The sequence below is a fragment of the Sinohyriopsis cumingii genome, chromosome 14 (genome assembly GCF_028554795.1).
Source record: "Sinohyriopsis cumingii isolate HCF-2022 chromosome 14, ASM2855479v2, whole genome shotgun sequence".
NCBI lineage: Eukaryota > Metazoa > Mollusca > Bivalvia > Unionida > Unionidae > Sinohyriopsis > Sinohyriopsis cumingii.
The window spans coordinates 79,241,449-79,258,737 of NC_142974.1; positions in this window are offsets into that span (position 1 = coordinate 79,241,449).

Below are 17,289 nucleotides of genomic sequence, written 5' to 3' on the forward strand. Positions count from 1 at the left end.
ATATATTTAGACCACTTGGCCACATGTATAATACCTATTCTATATTTAAACCATTTGGCCACATGTTTAAGACCTATAATATATTTAGACCAATTGGCCACATGTATAAGACCTATCATATATTTAAACCATTTGGCCACATGTATAAGACATATTATATATTTAAACCACTTAGCCACATGTATAATAGCTATTCTATATTTAATTCACTTGGCCACAGTTATAAGAGCCATTATATATGAAGACCTCTTCTCCATATTTATAAGTACTATAAGTACTATTCTATACTTATATCTCGTGGCCACTTGTGTATGACATATTGTTTACTTAGACCACTTGCAATAATCCGAAAAACAGACCCTACATTGTGTGGCAGTGTTTGTTGTAATAACATCATATCATTTTTTTCACTATGAAGACATACTGAAGATATGTAATGTTAACGAATATAATGATCTTTTCGGTGAATAAAATAAACTTATCACACAGCATAAATATTACATTATCATACAGTATAAGCTTTATATCATCAAAGATAATATGTATTACATCAACAAAGATAATGCGTATTACATCAACAGAAAGAATACATATTAAATTAGCAAAAATTATACATATTACATCATCAAGCAATATTGATATTGCATCCACACGTCTTCTACATGTTACATCACTGAAAGGCATACATATTAAATTATCAAGCAGTATGCATGCTATATCGTCAATTATTATTCATGTTACATCTTCAAACAGGATACATATTGAACCAGCAGGCGGTATACATATTATGTCATCATAAGTAAGCACTTGGTTAACTTTTGGATTAGAACACTACTTTGGAATTATCGTTTATTCATTCCTTATTATGTAATTGGAAAACATCCAGACCCTTAGTACAACAGTCCTTTGAAGATTGCTGGTACATTAATGCACTTAAGATTTTTCTAATTCATTGTCACTTTGTAATGTCGGGAAATAAATTGCAGACTTTTATTAAACTTGATGGCATCGCTTTTTCTATTACTTAGTTAAAGTATGATAGGGTTGTGACAATAAAGACAGAGAAGTTGTTCAGTAATTATGGAACAATTTGAAAATTAATTCCGATATAATATTAGGGTTATCCAAAACCCGCGTCAGTTGCATTTTATTGATAGGCATGTGAAATTCAGAGATAGCCTTCACGTTAAGATCTGTATGTTGAACTTGTATGCCACCCCCCACCCCACTATATGTCTTAGACAACGTACACAAATAAGGCAAGGTTAACGTTTCGATAAATACATTTTCCATCTTGATGTACGTATGCCGACATTTCTCCATTACCCATTCAGTGAAAAGGTCAAACTGGGTGATATATCTTACGATTCCTATTGTATCGATGCAGTCATTAATTCTTGGCAATGGAAATGAATATAATGTGGTCGAAGCATTTCACTTTTATATAGTCAGTTCCTTTAGGTAATGCATTATCTGGTTTTGGTACACAAGTTAGGTTCACTTTCCTGATTAAGAGGGTTCATATTGGACCGATGCTGTTTCTTGCATGGAATCTAGAATTTTAAAATCATGGTAGATTTTATTTGTTCGTGTAGGAACGTAACTGTGTCGATAAACCATGGACTCTACCTCATGGGCAAGAACAGTTTCTTTACAAGACGAATTCGCATGCAACGTTTCGGATAAGACAAGACTCTGTTAAACTCATACGTGCTTTACAAGTTTGCTAGTGATATGATTGTCAGAATCACACATTACTCTCATTAAAGCATTCGACTTCTCATAAAAAAGTCAACCAGACCGTGGTTTGTATGACCCAACAAATGTATTGTTTTCAATACACGACGTTCAGCTTGACATCTAAGACAAGTTTAGTACGAAATAAATTGGGCATATCTTAAAATTACCAAGGATATCCAGCAAATGATATAAATTAAATTGTGACACACATGCTGAGGTACGATATAAAATAATCTTATTTCGCCAAATTTTATCATTGGGGTTTTTGAAGAAACAATTGGTACCGTGATGATTTAGGCATGACACCACAAGGCAAGGTAGAGGCTTAATCTTACTTGCCAGGAACTGTTAACATTTTCCAAGAGAGTGAAATCTTAGAATTAAACAAATACGCAAATGTTGCCACTCTCCCCGAATAATGTTCGCGAAAGTAAAGAAAAAGTGAACAAGTAGCTTATTTTACTACTGCAAGAAATTAGGTCTCCTAAAGTTTTCTTTTAAGCTGAACAACTTTCCCCTTATTTACCTGATTTTTCTTCACGGTGAGGAACAATCGTTTCTGTACAAAGGTGATAGCTCTAACTTCAGAATAATTCCGATATGATATTTTAACTAGAACTTCAGTAATACGAACATATTTATATGTAGTAAAATTATGTCAAATTATTAAGCATACATAATAATATTAATATTAGTTGTTCTGCACATAATCGATGTTAATGACGAATGCCATGTATAATAGATTCTTACTGAATCTAATTAAATTAGTCGTGGCTGCTCTTCCACAAAATCTGTGTGGAATTGTTCATTAGTATTTTCTAACTCCGTATGCATTCACATACACTTCAAAATGATTATGTTGCTAGTGATAACTGTTTTCTGCGAAACTCAAGACATTAATGTACAATATCACCTTAAAAAAAACTTTGATTCTTGACAGGTCTAATGTATATGATTTACAGATGTGTCGTTGTAGGGTAAGACATTTATAATTAGACTGGTTTTCCTCAGCCATCTCCTCGTATTTTCGCATTAGTTGTTGTCTCCTCTGCTACACTCTCCTTCGTTGAGCTTTTAAAATATGTATTAGTGTTAAGCATATCTGTTTTGCGATGTCGACAACGCACAATAATTGAGGTTAAGGACTACCTGACTAATTATCACATTGTTTTAAACAACGCATTACATAGCTAATTATTTTGTATGATTTTATATTATATATAGGATAATTATTACATGACGGTAAATATATCTTCAAAGTTATATTTGTTTAGAAATTAAACATGTTCTAGTGGCAGGCTGTTTACGAATTTGATGGGAAAATGACCCTCATCATTGCTTAGTAAAGATCTCTTAGTTTTATATATTAAAGTTTGTGATCGCCATAAGTATTTATTCCATATATTGACATTAGATTTTGTGGGATCAGTTACAATTCGGAGGATTTATTAAATTACATTTTTCATTGGAACCACACATTACTCTCTGATTTAAGACTTAATCACTATTTTATAGTTATTGCAAATTCATGCAAGGACAGTTTATATGATATCAATGTAACAAGACAAGACTGTTAATAAATCAACTCTATTCGCAACTATTTGAATATTACGAAATTCAAGATTGGAGTGTATTCGGATCAGCTGGCAATTCATTTTGAATAATTTATACTTTCAATCTTATAATACAACTTTTAAGGAATAATTTGATATTAAATTAACAATATTCATTTTTTTAATTATTACTATATATATATATATATATATATATATATATATATATATATATATATATATATATATATATATATATATATATATATATATATATATATATTTAAAGTGAGTTAAATGTTGTTGATGAATTTATTTGTTCATTCTTTATTTTACTTAGTCAAAGTCCAGAAACAATATAATTGTAAAACAATAGGGGCTCGAACACGGAACGAATTTTAGAAATATGTTTGAGAAATTAAGATTATTTTGTAAATTTGAATTCACTTTATTTTGCTGTCTCCTTAGTTCCTGGTATTTTGGTTTCAGTGAAAGAATCCATACTGTTTTACAGATGCATCCAAGAGGGGGACCTTGTTTTAAATCCAAACCAGGAAGGGTCATGCTTTGAAAAAAACGGAAAGAGGGCTAAGAAGATGGGGTTTGAGTATAAGAAATTTCAGTTCTGACAGAAAAAATTCAAACACGAAGGTATAATGGATGATGAGAGAAATATAAATCCAGAAACAGGAAATGGAGGGAGAAAGGGGAGCGGCACATGCAATTGCACTTCAATGGTAAAAGATAAAGAGAACAAGAAAGTAGAACAAAAACAAAAGAAGAAAAGTTACAAAGGGCAATGGAAAAAGAGGCCAATGAAGAGATAAAAAAGGAAAATGGGATATACATTTAAATAGTTAGAAGTGACAACGTGAGCTAGCTTTCCGTTTCAGGTCTTGGTGTTGTCACAAATAGCATGTTAGTACCCTCTGTTCTCAAAAAAAAAACAAAAAAAAAAACTTAGTCAATACATAATTTTATTTTAGACATTTTGCTGCAAATTTGCATTGGCCAATAAAGCATTGGATTTATTATAACAAAGAACATTAATTATCAAAGTTTTCCAAGGCTATATTTGACTATCGGTACAAAAAAGTACTAATTATGACGTTGCCAAAGACTATATCTGGAAGTTTTATTATTCGGTACCTGAGACAGTTTCGGTTGATAAAAAAATCAGTCTGACAACTTCTAGGAATCAAATTTGTGATAAGATGTGATTTGAAATCCTTATATCTGAATATTTACGTTTATTGTTAAAAGAAAAGGCACGTTTTTCAGATTGCGTCAGACCGAATAAGCAACAAACTAAATACATAATTATATTAAATGTTCTTATTTCTGAAAAGTCAAAGTCACAGTTATGTTAGAAATGCAATGTATTTGTTGGGTCAAACAAATCCCTGTCCGATAGTATTATGTGTAATTATGAACCAATGATGTCGAAGGTGGTAATATCATTTGTCTGTGATAATGTCAGTGTTTTCAGTTAGTCTTTCTTCTCATTGTGTAAATTACCTTGAATGTCAAGCGGCTTTTGAGAGATTTGATCTCGAAAATCAAGCAATAAATAACAGTAGTTCTTTAAATCATTAAATATGGCAGACCTTATGTTATATGCATATCAGTATATTTTCCTTAAAAGGTGTTTTCCTTTTTCAACTAAGAAATATGTAATAATGAGTTCCTTCTAACTAAGACAATATGCAATATTCTTCAAATTATTCATACAATATAGTCTCGTTGTTGATTATATGAAGATGTCGGATGGACCATAAATCTGCATACATACTTTACAGGTTATTGCCATTCTAAGCTAAATTATAAATACGTTTTCCTAATAAGTGATTACTCAGGACGGGACAGACTAGCATCGTCATATATGTATGTAGCTTTAAAGTGAAATGCTTTGTCACTCTCACTAATTATGATGGTCGCGTACTGTGTACTAACAAACAGACGGCTAGCGAAGGACATGCATGGCTAAGTGATAGTTAACTCGATCAAAGCTTTATCGAGAAAACTAATAGGTAGAGGAATTGTTGAATAAATATCTCATATTCCATTATTTTGTTATTAATCTTTTCTTTTTCTGTTTTTTAATAAATATTTTAATATAAGGAAAGAGGCACATCCATAAACCGACAACTCCGATGGCATAGTGCTTAGAGCATCCGCCTCGGATAAGGGAGGTTTAGGTTCGATTCCCGGCCGAGTCGTACCAAAGACTTAAAAAAATGGTATTAACAGCTGCCTCACTTGGCGCTCAGTATTAAGAGGTTAGTAGGACTGGTAGGCTTTTGACAGGATAATGCGACTAGGATGGACACGCTAATAAATATCTTCAGCATGATTTGCCAGTTCTAGACATCACAATAAACCGCCACACTGGAGACATCATAGCGATATGACTGAAATCATGTTAAAGCTACGTTAAAAATCCAGATCACACACATCGCATCACATCCAGAAACCTACACAAACGCAATGTTTATACAGAAAAATATATACACACAATTCCATAATTGCTGGGCCCTAGGGGATGATAATAATACAAAAATAAATTGACGTAACGTAGAGCTACAAGGATGTTATATTTCTGATATATTCATACGGCAAGGTTCATGAATAGGGTTCTTCTAAATAATTGGCCAAAAAATGAGTTCATGTTCTAAGATAGTCCGCAAAAATATTACTTACACCGAATAAAATTAATCTTCAGGACAATAATTATATATAAATAAAAAATAAAAAGATATAAGGGGTTATTTGCTTTATGATAACATTGCTCTAGAAAAAAAAAAACACGTTACATGTTCAATGACAGCCCAATTAATACTGGTGCGTGTGATGACGTGATATGGGTGCTCACTATTCAATAGTTTTAGAAATGGAGCAATTACTGCCATGGTAGACCATTGCTAAGGACGTTTATAGACGAATAATCTGATGAAAGCCTTGTAATACGCACAAATGCACGCACATACCCACATATACATATAAAAATCTGTGAGAGAGAAAAAGGAAACAACACCATCTCATTTCAATCTGTAATTATTACTCGTATTCCTGTCTGGCATTATATATGTCTTTTCTACAATGTAGGCATGCATTTATGCATAGATCTATGTGACGCATAATATATTTGTATTTGTTGCAAATTGCGCGATCAGAAATGAATCGATAGCTTTATCTGATGACTCAAAATGTAACGTATCATGTTCTCATCAAGGAAAAATGAGGTTTTGTTCCAACTGACCTAATGTATATATTTTGCTCATTTGACAAAGTTGTTGAATATTTTTTCCATGTTGAATAGTACATTATGAATTATTCCTAGTCAAAATCTTCATTATATTATCTTTCCACCATCATTTAAGCTATACATATTTAAATACTTTTCATCATTTCAATTATTTATATTCAAAGCTTTTCATAAATTCAAGTATTAATTTTTATAGCCATGTCATCAGTTAAAGTATTTATATTTATAGATTTTAGTCACTTCAAGTATTCATATGAATAGCTTTCAAGCAGTTCAAGTATAAATATGTATAGTTTTACAACAGTTCAAGTATGCATATTAATAGTGTTTCATTTGTTTAAGTAAATATATGTATAGGTTGTTATCAGTTCACGCATTCATAGTTATAACTGTGCGTGTACACGTGTGCGTGTGTGTATGTGTGAGTAATATTTGAAGACATTTTCATAGCAAAGTATGCGTGATCTGACACCAAGGCAAAGATGAGAAACGAATAGTCTATATGAATGGTGTATTCATTCCTGAAATAAAGAATACCATTTCCTTACAGACGATATCACTAGCATGTATAATTACGTTAGCTGACATATCAAAAGTAAGTTTATATTGGATAATTAACTTTATTGTTAATTAGTAGGAACGGGAGTAGAGTTCATAGTATAGGTTGTGTTAAGTTAAAATTAACATTATTCTGTTTTGTTTTCATATTATGTCCGAATTAGAAGTATACACATTCAGTCTGATAGTTTGTATCAATAGATGATGCATGAGTTGAGCTACAAATAATCTTTTTCGGTACTCGCATCAATGTATTTCTCCTTTAAGGATAAACGTGTGTCACTGGTCATGGCACCAAACAACTGCTATATGAATAAATAGCATACTTACTAACAAAATGGGTCAATATAAATTGCAGAAAGGGTGACCATTGATCGGATGAGGCGTTAAATTTTATAACTCCAGAAGTAAACATAGAACATGTAACCCAGTAAAAGTGAATATGTTTGACTGTCTCGGAAACTCAAATACATCAAACTTCCTAGATTCCATTAATTTTTTCCAACCTCAAACAGTCTGTTAACCAACCCACTCCTAAACATGGTCACATTTTAGACTGGATTCTTCATAGACCTGATGGTAAAATTATACATTCCTCCCTGGTATCACATGACTTTACACCAGATCACATCTGCATTATATGCCATCTTAAAGTATCAGTCCCTAACCCTCCACCATTATCTGCTACTAAGAGAAACCTCCGTATGATAAATACAACCAAATTAATGCACGACATCCAAGCAAACCTAACAACTTGTTTACCTCCTACCACAGAACAACTCATAACTGTCTGCGTTCATTACTTGACAAACATGCTCCAGCTAAAAAGTACAGAGTATCAATTAAAATGTGGCAACCATGTTATATCAGAGTTAGGGACCAGCTTCTCACTGATAAAAGAGATCGCAGTAAAGCTGAGAGGCTCTGGCTTTCCACCAGACTCACTATTCATAAGCAAATATATAAAGTCGCTAAGAAAAATGTCACATATATAGTCCATGCAGTGAAATCAGCCCACTACACTACTAAGATCATGGAAATTTTCAGCTGCAAAGAGCTCCTCGAGATTACTAACAAGCTGATGTCAAGGAACAAATCAACACCACTTCCAACTACTTTCTCTCCAGTCGACCTTCCGGACATGTTTGCAACATTTTTCCGTGAGAAAGTACAACCTGTTAGAGATTAGCTTGACAACACAATTTCAATTGACTCGTCGTCACCATACAGTTGGGATACAGAATTTGAGTGGCAACCATTAGCAGCATTTGAACCTGTCTATGAATTTCGTACGTACAGTTGTGATGAGTGCACTAAAGTCATGTGAACTTGATCCAATTCCAACATCACTGCTGCTTGATTGCTTAGATCCAGTATTGCCTTCACTAACTGATGTTACTAATACCTCTCTCTCATCTGGGGAATTCCCATCATTTTTCAAAACTGCCATTGTAAAGCCTCTGCTGAAGAAACCAACACTAGACCATAACGATTTAAAGAGCTACCACCCAGTTTCTAATCTCCCATTCATTTCAAAATCTTAGAAAAGGTTGTTCTATCCCAGTTGGTATCTCATCTAAATTCAAACAGTCTTTTTAGCGATGTACAATCTGCATATCGCCCTTGCCACAGTACTGAAACTACTCTTCTAAAAGCAGTTAATGACATTCTATCTGCATTGGATAGTGGAAAGATTACAGTCCTCACCCTCCTTGATTTGTCTGCAGCATTTGACAAATTAGACCATGATATATTACTTCACCGTCTCCAGCATGTATTTGGCATTCATGATACAGCCTTACTGTGGTTCAAGTCCTACTTGGTCAACAGGACACAAATTGTATATGCAAATGGAATACACTCCAGCCCAGTCGATCTATGTTGTGGTGTTCCACAGGGGTCTGTTCTTGGACATGTTCTCTTCATTCTGTACACTCAGTTGCTCTCAAGTGTCATAGATCATCCAGTGTCTCACCAACTGTACGCTGATGACATCCAAATATACAAATCTAGCCATCCAACTGAAGTTGATGCTACCATCCAAGGTGTAGAGAGGTGCATTTCTGATGTGAAATCATCGATGACTTGTAATAAGCTGCAGATGAATGATGATAAAACTGAGGCCATTCTGATCAAAACACAAAAAGACTTTCTCATTCACATCCTTTACCTCAAACAATAAATATCAGCAACACCAACATTAAATTCACACAATCAGTACGAAACCTAGGTGTTACTCTAGACAGTACTCTCACATTGCACCAACATGTCATGAACATATACAAGGCTGCATATCTTGAGCTGAGACGCATCAGCTCAATTCGCAAATATCTTTGAGAGGCAACTATTAGCAGCATTTGAACCTGTCTATATGGATTCGTACGTACAATCGTGATGAAGAGTACACCACAGTCATGTGAACTTGATCCAGTTCCATCATCACTGCTACTTGAGTGCTTCTATCCAGTATCCAGTGTCCAGTATTGCCTGATGTTATTAATACCTCTCTCTCATCTGGGGAATTCCCATCATTTTTCAAAACTGCCAATGTAAAGCCTCTGCTGAAGAAACCAACACTAGACCATAATGATTTAAAGAACTACCGCCCAGTTTATAATCTCCCATTCATTTCAAAAATCTTAGAAAAAGTTGTTCTATCCCAGCTTGTATCTCATCTAAATTCAAACAGTCTTTTTAGCAATGAACAACCTGCATATCGCCCTTGCCGTAGTACTGAAACTACTTTTCTAAAAGTAGTTAATGACATTCTCTCTGCATTGGATAGCGGAAAGATTACAGTCCTCACTCTCCTTGATTTGTCTGCAGCATTTGAAATAATAGACCAAGATATATTACTTCACCGTCTCCAGCATGTATTTGGCACTAATGATACAGTCTTACTGGTGTGGGGTTCCACAGGGGTCTGTTGTCGGACCTGTTCTCTTCATTATGTACACGCAGTCGCTCTCAAGTGTCGTAGATGATCATCCAGTGTCTCATCAATTGTACACTGATGACACGCAAATATACAAATCTAGCCACCCAACTGAAGTCGATGCTACCATCCAAGGTGTAGAGAGGTGCAATTCTGATGTGAAATCATGGATGACTTGCAACAAGCTGCAGATGAATGTTGATAAAACTGAGGCCATTCTGATCACAACACAAAGACTTTCTCATTCACATCCGTTACTTAAAACAATAAATATCAGTAACGCAAACATTAAATTCACACAATCAGTACGAAACCTAGGTGTTACTCTGGACAGTACTCTCACATTGCACAAAGATGTCATGAACATATGCTAGGCTGCATATCTTGGGCTGAGACGCATCAGCTCAATTCGCAAATATATTTCAGTCGATGCCACTAAAACACTTATATGTTCATTAGTACTTTAAAGACTTGACTATTGTAATTCAATTATGTCTGGTTCATCTCAGTATCTACTCCATAAACTTCAAAACGTTCAAAACGCAGCTGCTCGGATCGTACTTAGAGTACTACAATCAGAGCACACCTCTCCGCTGCTCTGTACCATGCACTGGCTATCCAATCGATCCAGAATCAAGCACACAATTTGTTCTCTGTGCTACATTTCACTGTCGGACTCTAGTCCGACATACCTATCTGACCTGACGCATGTGTACACACCAGCAAGATACTTACGCTCCTGTTCTGACAATCGTATATTAATTATTCCAAGTATGAAAACAAAGTCATATGGACAGCGTTCTTTTGCATAGCAGGGCCCAGCACCATGGAATGAATTGCCCAATGAATTTAGACACAAAGACACAGTGATCATATTGAAGAGGACTCTTTAAACTTACTATTTCGACACAATAACAAACTTAAAGACCTAATAAAGTTTCCTACCTTAAATATTCTCAGCATGTTTTTTAATTTTTTTTAATGTTTTTCTAATTTCACGTTGTTTGTTTTTGTAATAATATTAGTATGTTTCTTATCTTATAGGTGTTTTCTAAAGTTGTAAAGCGCGTAGAGCGTCTAAAGATTAGGCACTATACACAGTCCTGATTATAATTTTTATTATATATATGGATGCGTCGCATACAAGAGTCAAATATGAAACAAAGACGAATAGATTTGACGAGAATCTGCACAAAATTAGTTGCTTTTATCTGTATATTTTCCTTACAATACAAAGAAGCTCTATACTTATTTACAATCGGATAGAATGATTTATCAATTGCAAATATAAAATCCCTACAAAGTTATCTTCTAAAGGTTTTAACGATGTATACTGTTTTAAATAGTTTTTCATAACAAATCTCATATTGGCATATACCAACCCTAACAAATCTAAGAACATAAACCGCTAACCATTTGAAAGACATAAAATCAAACCAGAACGATAGCATTCCAACATATATGATCATTACGTTGTTTTTTCTCTCACTTTCGTATAGTAAAGCGAAAGGAAATTCATTTGTCAACATTGAATATTTTGATCAATTGGCTCATCGTTATAAACTGCATTAAAACTTTACTCAATGGGGAACACACACCCACAGATCGTTTTCGGTATATTTTTTCTTCGGAAGAACATTGTACACTTTCTGTATAAAATTATAACTTCTGTATTTAGAAACGAGAAGGAAGATGACATAATTCCGATTGAAGCCTGATATTTGGAGTTGGAGCAGCTACGCTCTGAGCAGAAATCTCAGATACCACAGCAGCATATGAAACTTTCTTCAGAGCTCCTGCAAAATAAGATTGGTAATATGACAATTCCCATCCCCCTTCGCACTTTACAGTTTCGCCATTTTATGGAAGAATGACAGGAGGCGTTGTTGGGTGTGTGGTGTTCAGTCTGGAAGGTTCAGCATTAGCCAGGTGAAACATCATAATGAATGTGACTTCGCTCGTCATTCTCTATGCGTACTTTAGGGTCAACACGTGCATTGGGCCATCAAGTGTTACGATTTGTTCTGAATGTTCGCAAAGTGCAATTTGTTTCCTCCAGTACCACCCCCAAATTGTATGTGTTATCGTACCGTCGTTTTTGTTGGGTTCTGAAGGATCACGTGATGTAATTTTTTTTTGTTTTTTTTGTGCAGAACCCCGCCAAGTGTATTTTTCACACAAATGTGTTGACTTGTGTATCTCCTTCCGAAACTAAAAGTGTCTTTCACTACTCAATAATCTGTGTTTGTATGAGTGTGGTTAGTCGTGTGACTATAAACATTTTCTAACTTACTTTTCTGATAATATGCGTTTTATACGTTTGGTACTTATTTGCATGTGTCAATGTCTTTGATGACAAAATTCTTTATTGCATGTTTTCTTGCATTTCGTATATTCCTCTTGGTCAATTGATATAATATGAAGTAGAACGCACGCACTTGCCCACGCACACGTTTCGAAGACGACTTGGGAAAGGGAATTCGAATAATATGTACGGATTGCTGGATAGTATAGATTGCGCGATGGATAGAAAGTGTTTTGGATTAGATATAGTTTGTTTAAACCTTGTTTAGTAGGGCAGCTTTTGTGTGGACCGAGGAAAAGGAGTTGCATCTGTGTCTTTGTATGTTTTTGAATGTTATGATTTTTGCACGTCAATTTAAATTCCTTAACCATTCAACTTTGGATCCTATCACCCATCTTAAATTCTCCAAGATGCTATCATACTCCCCATATTAAATTCCTGTTTAAGGTTACAGTGACATTTTGAGGCCTATTCACCTCATACAACTACTATCATAAAATACACGTATACGCTATTCAAGTATTCAAGAGCTACATATAGAAACATGTGACACGTTGTGTGCAATCCTTTTAAATGTAAATGTTGCCCTTGCTCTTCATGCAATTGGCCACACATGTGTGTTTTATATGCTGCCCAAACAGCAAACAAACCATTTAACATTTTTTGATGTATTTTACTGTTACATTTGTATTCCTTATACACCTTAATTTAGTTGTCTTTGACTTCTGCAGTACAAACTGTGCATGCAAAACACATATGTATAACGATGCCTAACTGCCCATGCTAACTTTATGATGGCACTATATATATATATATATATATATATATATATATATATATATATATATATATATATATATATATATATATAATTCTTTCGCATTTACAATCCGCGATAATATGTCAGTAGACTCGCGGGATTCACCTCTAGGGTGCAAAATCAATGACGCAAACGACATAAAGCATAATCTAGTTTCAAATTAACCTTTAAAGCATCTACAAAACGTGATTATTTGTAACTCAGCATTACAGGTAAAATAATACAACAATAAATGTAAACATGATACACCATATGTGAAGGAAAATAATATGAGAGATTCATTATGTAATATCGATTGATGTTACTTCTCGTGCATTGGATTAGTGAATCAGATGCCCTAGCCAATCGTGCTCGTAAACTCCTCGGGATTTGACGATAAACATACTATTTGAATAATTCCAATTTTTTATGTATATCTGAAACATTTGCGGAGATGCTGAATGTGGAACATACAAAATGACAGAAACAGAGAACAACAAGCCTAACTGTGATTGTTCTGTTACATATACGATTTCAAAAGGATTAACGTTTAGTCTTTTGGATGCATTGACTTATATTGAATGGAATATATGTTTTTCATTTGAAACGTGTAACATACATGAGTTAAATATTACGATAGTGACTTAAAAACTATTATAATTGCCAGTTCATACAGGGTTATGTATCTTTGAGAGTTTAAGACTGATGTCTTCCAAGCAGGGTATAATATTTCAATGTCTATGGAAAGAGTGTAAACACGAAAAGCCCCAATCATACAATCGACCAGAGCATAGTAATAAAGCAAAAAACACCACACTAGAAATTGGTACATAGATACTCACAGCAAACAGTTTCATCGCATGCTATCGAAGGTCTTGAGCATGACATTGAAAAGTGTATCTCTCTGATGCCATACAGACCTTTTATATAAGTACAAGTTATTTCAGTGTTTGTTTATGACCATGATTAGTAGTCGTCTTAGGTAATATATATTAACGTATTTCAACTATAGTAAAACCGGTTAAATATTTATCCAACGTTTAGTTAGAATGGTGGGAAATTTTATTAATGGTTGCTTGAGCAGGGTGTATTTGTCCATAACGGACCCCAAACATTTACCTTATGGGGCCAATTGAATAACAATATGCGTATATATATATATATATATATATATATATATATATATATATATATATATATATATATATATATATAATGTCTTAAAGTATGTACAATTATCAATATATATATATATATATATATATATATAGAGAGAGAGAGAGAGAGAGAGAGAGAGAGAGACTTGTTGTTCTTGTGGGGTTTAAGGCCATTTTTCAGCACAAGATAGGGGATAGAGAAAGACAGAGACAGATACAGTCAGAGAAATATATATATATATATATATATATATATATATATATGTGTGTGTGTGTGTGTGTGTGTGTGTGTGTGTGTGTGTTTGAATCGTGGAACGCTCTGTATTTCCTTTCGGATTATTAATGGCTTGATTCTAATAATGTGATCTCAGAAACGTGAGTTTTCGTTACTTTCTTACAAACCAATATATTTTATATTCCGTTATTCTACTGTGCGTTAGCAAAATGGATTGACATATATTGTTAAAGAATATCGAAGTGGCAGAAAGAGATTTATGATTTCGACATTATTTATTAACCAATACATAGGTAATAAGCAGCAGAAAAGATAATATGTTATATTATGGAATTAGTCTGTAGCTAATGAAATAAATATATGTTCATGATATGAATATTTTTCCTAGTTTAGAATAAATTGATGAAAGTTATTTTCATAACTGACGTATATGGGTGTTGCTCAGTGAATAAGCAGACTGTAAAATCTCGTATCACTAGATTTTGGTGATTCGACAGTTTGCGTTTTATATTTTGTACATGTTTTTGATATGCCTATGTCTATGTTGACGACTACAACTTTACACACTTCTACTCCTTTTAATCCCCAGAACCACGTCATTATAGTTAATCGGTGAACAAATTTGACATAATATTTGCAATCTCCACGAAGACATCCATTCCCATAAACTTGATTTATCCCGTTAAAACCATTTCCGTATTAAAGATTTACACAATTCTAACATAGGTTTTCCCATTTCGCCGCAGAGCGTCCCATAAATGAAGATATATTGGTAAATGTTAATGCCGCATGTCCCATATATCCCTATACAAACGCTTTCATATCTACTTTTAAAACACAACTATGCCTTTTGAACTTGGTACCATTGTTTTTCTTGTAATTAGCATGTTCATTTATTCCTCTTCCCACTCAAAAATTCAAACGAAAATCTGCGACATATTATATTTAGTAAATTAATAGCTTATTCGTTATGTTGGTTACAGAGATGTTGACTGTGGTTGATCTGTACGAAAGGTAAGTGATTAAAGTATATAGGTGGGAACTAGATTGGATTAGCCCTTTTGTTGACGTTTGGTTACCTTTCAGCAAAATAAATACAAAGTTCTCAGACTTATATACTGATAAATAGGCTGATATTTAATCCGCTAATTATTTTATAAGGTCATAATATATTTTGATAAAAACTGATTTGATTAAAATACAAATAGTACTTAAGCAGTACACTTAATAATGAAAATAGTATCATATTACAACAACACAAGTACGACGACAGTAGTTCAAACTCCTTGAAGACATGTCCTTACGTAGCTGATATGTCAAAAGGTTTAGTACACGTGTTACTGACACAATATTTAGTATATATCTGTTCGTCACAAAGGTGTGGTCGATGGATGGATGAGTGGGTTGAACATCTGGAACACTGTATTCGGAATAACAAGAAGATTAGCTTCACTTCATGCATTATGTAGGCTTAATAGTTCATGTCAGCATTAAACTGAGGTTAATATGGTGAGCAATGGCAATTAAAAATTAATTCACATATTGTGATTGTTATTTTGCTAATGCAGCATCCACCAGTGGAAAGGTATTTCTTATGTCATGTTATGTGTTATTCTGGTATAGTTCAGGCAGGGTTATTTCCCTTTCGTCTTTTTTAGTAGATGGTTATGTTTCAAACTGAGTCTACGATCTTATCGCAGAAACCCACGGAAAGCATGGCTTCATTTGTGTATGTTCACAAAAGACTGCATTCAACATAATTATATTCTTATTTGCACGAAGAACACATTACCTCTTCGTTAAACGATTCAAAAACGTAAACGCATAGCTATCTTCTGACCTTATGATATATACCGAATCCCTCATTTCAGATTTTCGCTTCATATTTGAACGTTTCATTCTTTGTTGATAAGTGTTTCATTGACTAATAAATGCAGTAAATAAAGCACATTCGCATTTCAAACAGGCATTTTATTGTGTTATTTTTTTCTACATCTAATGCTTGGTAAAGAAAAAACAATACTAGTATCATTCGTTTTTTGTTATAATGATTGAATGATTTCGCATGAAATCATAATCACTTTTAAATCAGTATGCACATTTAAGTAAAACTGGTCCAATATTTTCTAAGGATTATTTTGTTTTTGACATGTCTTTTATGTTAACAAAATAGGATGCATCAATATCATTTGAAGCATTTACTTATCAATTTAATACGGAGTGGCTTGTAATGAACTTAATAATACAAATTTGTCGAGAGAGTTTGTAAGTTATAAAATGCTAACTGTATTACTTGAATGAGTTTTGCTATTATTGCTTTCTAGTAATCCACGGTGAGCTTTATATCAACGTTGGAAATGGGAGTTTGTCTAATTTATAATCCCTCGGATGTGGTAAACGTATTAGAATTTGCTAAGTATTCGTTCCAATGTTTATTATTCAAAATTAGATCCAATCTTCAGAAGAAGTCAAAATAAGGTATGATTACTATAGCTGATTATTGGTGTACTTTTCCCTAAATTATATTCACTACACAAATTAGATAATAACCGTATTAATGTCAGATAGGTAATGGGGAGGTCTGACCTACGCTTGATTGCTGGTGTTAGTGACTGCATGGAAATTTGTGGTCAGTAAATATTGAGTAAAGTCCATGCTTTGTAATGCGACTGGGTAACATTTATATTGCCTTGGGATTAGAACATTAGCGCAGATTTGTATATGTAATATATTCACTGATAA